This window comes from Onychomys torridus, chromosome 6 (genome assembly GCF_903995425.1).
Source record: "Onychomys torridus chromosome 6, mOncTor1.1, whole genome shotgun sequence".
In the NCBI taxonomy this organism is placed as follows: domain Eukaryota; kingdom Metazoa; phylum Chordata; class Mammalia; order Rodentia; family Cricetidae; genus Onychomys; species Onychomys torridus.
Window position 1 is genome coordinate 34,217,392 of NC_050448.1, and position 9,576 is coordinate 34,226,967.

Sequence of the window (9,576 nt, forward strand, 5' to 3'; positions counted from 1 at the left end):
CTTGGCCTTGCTTCACAGCTTTCCACGAAAGGGGTGTCCTTGTGCCAGACATGTGTGTGGCTTTGACTATCCCATGGAGCCTGCTGTGCCAGCATCTTTGGATGGGAACATACACATCTTAGCAAAGGTGCTCTAGTATCAGGAGAAGAAAACACCTAGACCCTGATTTTCTTAGCAGAGTCAGTATCAGTGGGGTATTGTGTGTGTGCCCAAAGGATTCACAGTTGTACAAATAACTTTTTTTTTTGTGTGTGTGTGGTTTTTCGAGACAGGATTTCTCTGCAGCTTTGGAGGCTGTCCTGGAACTAGCTTTGTAGACCAGACTGGCCTCAAACTCACAGAGATCCACCTGCCTCTGCCTCCCGAGTGCTGGGATTACAGGAGTGCGCCACCACTGCCTGGCTGTTTGTTTTTTGAAACAAAATTTCTCTGTGTAATCACTCTGGCTGTCTTGGAACTCACTTTGTAGATCAGGTTGGCCTTGAGCTCACAGAGACCTGCCTGACTCTGCCTCCAGAATTGCTGGGATTAAAGGCATGCGCCACCACTCAGCATGAACTATTTTTTAAACATGCTCTTCAAAAGAGTTCAAGGAAGTATTTCTATGCAAAGTAAATGGAATTAAAATGTTTGTGGATTTGACTCAATTAAGACTGGCCAGTCAGCCAGGTGTGGGGGTGCACACCTCTAATCCCAGCACTCAGGAGGCTGAGGCAGGCAGATCTCTGTGAGTTCCAGGCCAGCCTGGACTGCATGGTGAGCTCCAGGACAGACAGGGCCACGTAGAGAGACTTTGTCTTAAAAAAAAAAACATAAACAACAACAACAAAAGAAACAGAAAGCATGGCCGGTCATACGGCCGTCTTCACTGTTGCTTGTACCTACCGTTCACAGAACGTACTTTGCGATCTAATCAGAAGTGCATGAATTTACTCAAATAGATCTTATTTACCAGCTCCCACGAACCAGGGACTGTTGAGGAGACAAGACGACAAATAAGACAAGCGAATACAAGAGTGGCTGTGGTCAGCATGAGCACTTCAACTATGTCTGAAAACGCCCCCCATTGTGTGACTTTTCCACTCACCACCAGTATGCAGATCCTCCCATGCTGGCTTTGCCTTTCCTCCGCTTCTTAAAAGCCAATCAAGCAGATACCTCATTGTTTCCCATCTTCTTGCTGTGTTCTCTCCCTCACCCTCTCCCTCCCTCCCTCCCTCCTCCTTCGCCCCTCCCTTTCCAGGCCTTCAAACAGCAGCCCTTCTTCAACATTGCCAGGTGCAGCTAGTCAGCATCTCTGCTGATTTTCTTGCCTGTCGGCCCCTGTGCCCCCACTTCCCTCCATCCTCAGCTTGGGCTGCAGCACCTATCATCCCAGGAGCATTCCCACCAAGTGCCCATCAGCACAGGATGACTTGCAAGCCGAGGACAGTGCAAAGACATTTCTAAAGGAGCTCGCCAGCTTCATGTCAATTATTTTTAAGGTGATGTATCCGAGAAGTCATGAGCGTTTACATCACCCTTTTGATACTGCATCCGAGAAAGGCACAGACATTCCTCACTCCAAGCCCTACCACTGGATGTCCAACAGTGCTGTAAAACCGTAAGCATGCTACATAAAATTATACCACCCTATTATTTAGGAGAGAGTTTTCCTAAAACGAACTAACTTAAAATCCTGAGACCTCACATATTTCCTTCTTCCCTATGGATTTTGCTTAAGGAGAAATGGTCTATTTTTGTCATTTGTGATGCTCTAAATTCAGACACTGAATAGATACTGTAGAAGGGATAACAATAGTTTTGTTGAATGGTCTTGGCTCTTCTCTCTCTCCACCCCATCTGCAATAAAAGTTTAGTTCTGAAAGTGAGACAAAGAGGGAACCTTCAAGAAATGCCCCAAATCAAAGCCACATTCTTATATACTTGAAATGTTTACCTTATTCGTCCAAGATACTTCCCTTCGAGGTGTTTAACAAATACACTTTGAAATGTCTGAACAACTACAGTTATGGAAACAGCAGACAGACGTTGGCAGAGGGCTGCCATTTCCCTCACCCTCTCCCTGTAGAAGCTCTGCTGGTGACATCTTCCACTGCGATGGCATCTTCATCACAATTAACAAAACAATTCATGTTCCCATCTTAGTCATGGGTCATGTTTTATTCAGATTTTCTCAGCTTTTAATAGGTATCAGTCTGGACTGCATCCAGAGTGCCACATTGCATTTCCCATCCTGTCTCCTTAGTCTATTTTTGGCTGTGATGTTTCCTTAAAATCCTTTTGTTTTATGACCTTCCCAAACTAGAGCAGTACTGGCTAGGCATTTTGTCAAATGTCCTCTCCCAGGCATTTGTCTGTGGTTATAGATTTGGGGGGAAGACCCCAGGGGCCACCATCGCCGAGCAGGCTGCATTGATCAGCACCAACTTTGCCCTCTCCGCTTAGGTGGTGTTGGGCAGTGTTCTCTATGAATGACACTCGAAAGGTATTGTTGTGGTTGACAATGGTAAAAGTCCTCTCTAAAGCTTGTGGGTAGCTGGAATAAGAAGAACCACCGAAATAAGTTCACTTTGTTGATTCCTACGACTCAATGCCATGCTTTGTACAAATGGCAGTTTTTGAAGATTGTTTTCTTGCTTGCTTAATTTGGGCTTTTAAAGAAAGGGTCTTGGGCAGCTATCCTGGAACTCACTATGTAGCCTAGGCTGGCCTCAAACCCACAGTAATATCCTAGTTTCAGGGTCTCAAGAGCTAGGATTATAGGTGTGCACCACTACACCCAACTCAAAAATTACAAGCTAAAATGTTTGTGTACTGTGAATTCTAAGATTTTTTTTTTGAGAAGACAAATCCCCCTTTAACTAATAATAAAATATGTATTCTAATTTTGCTAATAGTCTTATATTACAAAATATTTAATAATTTCTTCATAGTAACAGGAAATACTACTCTAGTTGTTTGCTGGTTGCTAAGTTTTCAACAGTAAAAGTTGTTCTTTTTCTTTTTTGCTTTTATAAGATCAGGGGAAGAGTCAGAATTTATTATTAGAAACCTCTACAGCCAACAAAGTTAATGGAAAATCATATCTTTTTATTTATTTGTTTTTTTAGAGACAGGGTCTCCCTGAGAACCCCAGACTGGCCTTGATTTCATGACCCTCCTGCCCAGGCAGGGCTCTCAGATGCTGGGATTATGGGGCATGAGCCATCAGGACTGACTCAGAACTCTGATGTTCTATTAATTCTTTAAATTTTATTTCAGAAAAGATTAAGAAACAAACTAGACACATGCATAGAAGACACAAAGGAAACCTTGTGTGTTTCATGATGCTTTTCATGTATAAAGAGTTGCTGTAGTTGACCACCGCATAGTTTTGAGAATCACCATGGAGACAGGATATTACTGTCTGGTTTTTATCATAACCGATTAAAAACATTATATTGAGTCTATATATTGATTTCAGTAGTGAATAGTCCAAAAAAATCTTTCAGTAATTTCTCATTATTTTAGTAACATCATTCATTGACATGAAGGACAGTTTTAAAATGAAATCAGCCTCTTTTAAAGGCATTGAAGTATTAGCTCACTGCCTGACTTGTCAGATAATAGTTGGATTGGATGGAAGATTTTCTTCCTTTAGTGGGTAAACCATTTCTGTCATTTTAAAGTGCTTCTGACATGCATAAAAATCATGCGATCAGAAGAAGCCAGACAAGGGGCATATGAGTCTTTCTGCATTGTTTCTTACAACAACTTGAGACTTACAAACACTTATAAACATTGTCTCAAAGTAAGCTTTAATTTATAGAAATGTGATAGGATTAAAACGATTTATAAAAACACTGTTCTGACAAAAGTAAAAAACTGATTTTCTGTGTGTGATGTGAGGTCTTTTGTTTGTATCCCTGGCTGGAACTTATTATGTAGATCAGGTTGTCCTTGAATTTGTGGCAATCCTTCTGCCTCTGACTCCCCAGGACTATGGGTATGCACTACCACACCCAGAAAGAAATGTGTAATGAAATCAACATTCTGCTTTGAATTTTCCATGTTTTGTTGTGAAAATCCGGATTAAACAAAGTGCCTCTGAAGGAAAGATCAACAAGTACAATTTATGTTCAGAAAAGTCTTAAAAAGCTTTTTTGACATATGTGTCAAAGACATTGGGAAATAAATGATTCTACTAGCTGAAAAAAATACTTTCGCAGATTAGAAGATTCTTTACTGTCAATAAATTGCTAATATCTGACACCTCGATAATATATTCTTACATAACTTATTCTGACTTTCAATTCAGGAAGAATTCATAGAGTTGACTGCTGTGTTTAGTTTTAGCTGCTAACTTGACACAGCCTGGAATCACCTGGGGAGGGAGTTTTTATAAGGAACGATCTAGATCAGGTTGGCCCGTAGGTATGTCTATGGAAGGGCTGTCTTAACTGTTAATTGGTGTAAGACTCAGCCCATTGTGGGCAGCATCATTCCCTAGGCAGTGGGTTCTTAACAACGTAAGAGAGGAGAAAGCTAGCTGAGAGCAAGCAAGGATTTGTGCATTCTCTTTTTGTTCTTGACTGAAAAGGTTGTGTGAATTCCTGCCTTGAATTCTCCAGAATTATGTTGTGAGGCAGATAGACTCTTTCTCCATAAGTTGCTTCTCATTACTGTGTTTGTCACAGCACAGAAATGAAGCTAGAACGAGCGTCATCGCTACACAATTTCTATTATTTTGGCATCAGAAAAAGCTTCTGAACATACTTGTATCAGTAAAATGTGGGCATTGATAATGGTTTACACTTTCTGCGACAACTCAGAAGTGAGCAGCATTTAACCACTGATGCAATAGTGATTTTAAAAAACGTATTCTCGTTTACTGTGGTGGCTTGATCGAAACATGTTGCTCATGTTCTCCACACTGGGACAACTTGGTTCCAGTTGGTGGCCTGGTCTCCAGAGGTTTAGGTGATGTGGCTCTGTTGAAGGAAGCATGTCACTGAGGGTGGGCTTTGAGGTTGAAAAGCCTCTGCCAGCTCCAGTTTGCCGTCTCCGCTTTGGTCCCTGGTGCCTGGCCCCTGGTCCCTACTGCCGTACCTACCCTTGTTACCACGCCTCCACTCCATCATCACGGACGTGAACCCTCCTTTCTCTAAGTTTCCTTGGTTGTGGTACTTTATCACAGCAACAGAAAAGTAACTAAGACATTGACCTTGACTGCCCTCATCATTGAAGGAGAGAGTCCAACAAAGTGCTGGCTTTCATGTAGAACAGCTTTCTAATGAAAGATTTTAACATGTTGTTTTGACAAAATATTTGATTAGGTAAACAATAGAACCACTTTATAATAGTTGGCGTAGCAGTTCAGTCTGAAAGAATTTTTTTTTTACCATCTAGAACCCTGTGCTCATAAAAATAGAAAAAAAATATATTAAACTTCAGTTTATGTACATATTTGTTGCGGAGAAATGTGTGAGGGTGATAAATAAAAATCCTATGAGTACAGAAATATAAAATTCAGTTACGGGGGGAGGTGTGAAGGGAGTGGACCGAAAGTACAGGCTCAAATAGAAAGAAGATGAAAAACTTCAAATTAAGAAGCTCTTTCAAAAGAAGTATTTTTAAATGGATGATGGCGGGCACCAAAATTACATGGTATTTAAATTCATGGGTTAGTGTTTAAAAATGATAGATAAAAGTACGTTATAGACCACAAAGTCTACCACATTTAAATTTACAACAAAGCATTTATGTATACGGTAAACATGTGTGGGAGGTACGTGGCTTTCTGAAACTGTTTTTAGGGTTTGTGCAACTGAAGAGCAGGCAAAATGCGTACCACTCCATCCCAACGCTTTGCATTCCTTTGTTTCTGTTATTAGAAGCATCAGGCAACCAACGCATCAACTCATTTCTGGTTAAATTCAGTTGTCTACTAGTTCACCATGGCTCTATGCTGGTGCAACACACACACACACACACACACACACACACACACACACACAGAAAGAGAGTCAGAAAGACACAGAGAGAGACAGAGACACGCAGACACAGACACAGAGACAGAGGCAGAAAGACAGAGGCAGAGACAGGAAATAAAGAGCAATGTAGCACCTCTTGGAAGTGCTGAAAGTCATGCAGCCATCTCTGGTTGACCACTCCTTTGTTCGCTAGAAATGAGAATTAATACCTAAAGTAGAATTACACAACATAAGCATTACCTGACTAGCCAGTTTACAACCTGAGATTATTGCCATGTGGCTTGCATGCAAAAATTAGAGGACAGGATTCTGCTAACTCATGGTCAAGTAGTCTGTGGATGTACTTTGAAAGGCATATCAATCTACAATGAGAGGCTTTTGTTTTTACATTTTGTTTATTATTATTGTGTGTGCACATGCGTGTATGTATGCGTATGTCACAGTGTGCATGTAGAAGTCAAAGAACGATTTTGTGGAGTCACTTCTCTCCCACTTTCCTGTGGGTTCAGGGGGTTGAAGTCAGGTCTTGAATAGGAAGTGTGTTACTGAGTGAGCCTTCTCATCCTCCATCACCAAGATGTTGTTTTGATTGACATGCATTAGGAAGTGCCTGCTTCCTACAGGGAGGTTGTTAGAAAGGTTTAATACCCTTTTCAGAAAATTGCATATATTCTTAGATAAGATTTCCCAATTGTAATAGTAGATAAGAAAAAAGGTGGGGTTTTCTTAAAGGTAAGATGCAATTTGGGCTCTGAAACTGTATCAATGAACTTTTCAAAATTCTGTCCTGTTGAAGTTTCCTGGCCTGTCTTCTGTTCTGAATGGGCGTTTTAACTGTGGTAATAAAGTATCAGCTCATTGCATTGTGTAGATCTTCCATGTGTTGGCAATATTTTATTATGCAATCAACTGGAATGTTTGCTATTATTTCTGATGACCTCATCAGAAGCATTCTTGAGCTTTGAGAATCTGCAAAGTTGGCACTGACAGATGTGCCTGTCTACAACCCCAGTTCCTGTGGAAAGCTTGATTCCTGGCATTGGCAGCAAACACTGCTAGTCTTTCTTAAAGCGACGTCTCACTTGGTTCGTTGTTGAGAAAGTGGCTGCCAACTAACAAATCTGAGTGAACAGGGCTCTTCGCTGAATCAGTTGTAGGTCGCATTCTTGGTAAAAAGTGACTGCTTCTGGTAAAACCTCAATCTTATGATGGCTTTTCTTTGAGAAAAACCATCACACCTTAGCAAGCACCAGGAGTATTTTTTTTTTTTTTGCACATGTTCCAAAATTTGTCAAGAAGAATATAAAAAAGTCTGCTCAAGGGCTGACATTTGCTTAATAAAATTAATATTTGCATTGCTTGATCAAGGAAATTTTAAAATGGACATCTTCGGTCCTTTCCTCATCTCCACCAGTGAGTGGCTGTGAAGGTCAGCCTAATAAATGGCAGCAGACACCATGCCAGGACACATCACTAATCTCCTGTGGCCACTACCCTCTTTTCCCTAAGCTGCTAGCAGCTTTCCCTGACACTGTGCTCGCACCACCAATGCAAATACCAACAACGTGAAAAAGGCAAATAGCATCCAAGCACCATCACAAATGTAGGTTGGAGCTTTAGAATATCCTGAAAGGGATTCTCACATCCGTGGCTCTTCCTTCTGTACTAAGGATTAGCTAGCAACTTTCTCCCAAGGGAGCCATCCAATCTCCTGCAAACTTTCCCCTGACACACGAATGCTCTTTACTAAAGCCCTCCACTCTCACCTCCTGCTTCTCCCCACTGACGCCACCATCCACCAGGCTGAGAAAGGAATTGTGTTACTTTTCTGCCACCTCTCCTCCTGTTTCCCCACCTCCTCTCTTCCCCACATCATTTCCCTCCTCTCCTCACTTTCTCTCCTCTTTATTCTTTGCCCCCCCACTTTCTTTGCCTCTTCTCTCTTCCTCTCCTTTTTTCTGCAGTTTATTTTTTTAAACCATGCCAACATAGGGTGCCATCTCCCTTCCTAGCATTTTTTTAGTACAAGTATAGCACTGTTGTCTATCAACACATTGGTGCACATAAAATGTACCGAGGCGAATCATCTTTTACAACGGAGATTTTATATCCATGATTGGTAACTCCTCCCTTCAGCCCCCAGAAACTACCTTCAATCTATTTTAGTCTTTGTTTTTATGAGTTGACTACTTTAGGTGCCTCATAAAAGTGGCTTATTGTCTTCTGTGACTTGCTATTTTAACTTAGCATGATATCCTCTGGGTTTATCATGCATTATCAAAGACAAACGGATTTCTATTCTTTTAAAGGAGAGATTGCCTTCTGACCTAGGGAATTCTGTGTAGATTCTTTTATATATTAATTTTAAATAACAAATGGATACCTATGTCAGTAATGGAAGTTACTTTAACATACACAATTTTTAAAGACTTACATGCATGTGTGTGTACCACATGTGTGCAAGTGCCTGTGGAAACCAGAAGAGGGCATCATGTCTCCTGGAACTGGAGTTACAGACGGCTACTCGCTGCCACATGTGAGCTGGGAACTGAACTTGGGTCTTCTATAAAAGTGGAAAGTGCTCTTAACTGCTGAGTTATCTTTACAGCTCCTAACATGCATAATTAAAAAAAATCTTACTTCATCTTAATTACATTGGAGGTCTGCCCTATCATTTTCATTAAAGTTTGGTTCCAGGCAGTTAGTGAGCTCAGAGACTAAAAGTAAAATCAGTGTTTTCCTAATTGCATTAAACATTTATGAATTCTTAGCCCATGTCTTTCATGATGATTGACAGCTATCCGTGGATCAGCTCTGGATCTCTGTGATAGTTTGATCTTCTGTAGCTCAGCAAGCAGAGTCTGCAGGAGACATGGAGGTATGATGTTCAGAGGAATCCAGCTTTAATGTACTTGCTGGCTAGTCATCATGGTGTAGGTGGCTGCTGAATTTTCTCAGGGATGTTGAGCATAGATTTCAGTGGGAGATTTGGGGGCAGATCATGCAGACCTTGTAGGAGTCTCCTTAGCAACAAGACTGAAATTAACACCTGCGTGGTCATTCTTAGTGCAACAATGCACTTGTTGCTATGAGAGTTTGCAGGGATATATCTAAATTAGAGATTTCATTTGCCTCCAAGGCTTAGTATTCAGTTCATTAGCCCCAAATCTCTGAATGATTGCATAAGAAAACCATTTGCCCATTCATACAAACCACAGTTAGGGGCTCTGATAAAGTTCATGAAACTCAGTTGTAAAATTGCATTTATAATACATACTTGCTTTGCAAAAAAGTCCTTCTGAGGTAGACCTGGGCTTTGCAGGGCCTGAAACTTACGTGATTTCAGACAAATAGAAAATTACAATAATCTTACTTAAAATGAATGAATTCACCTCTACAAATTATGACAGTCTAGGCAATTCAGATCTTCTTCAGGCAGTTGACTAGAAATGGCTACTGAGAAATGTCCTTGAAGGAATGTGGCTGAGTCTTCTAAACACTACGGTCCAGTAGCTCAGAACCCTCATGGACATGCTAGCAAAAGGCAGATCATTGGCTTCAAGTAGCCTCATCTTGACCTTGGGAGAACTCTTGGTTCCAG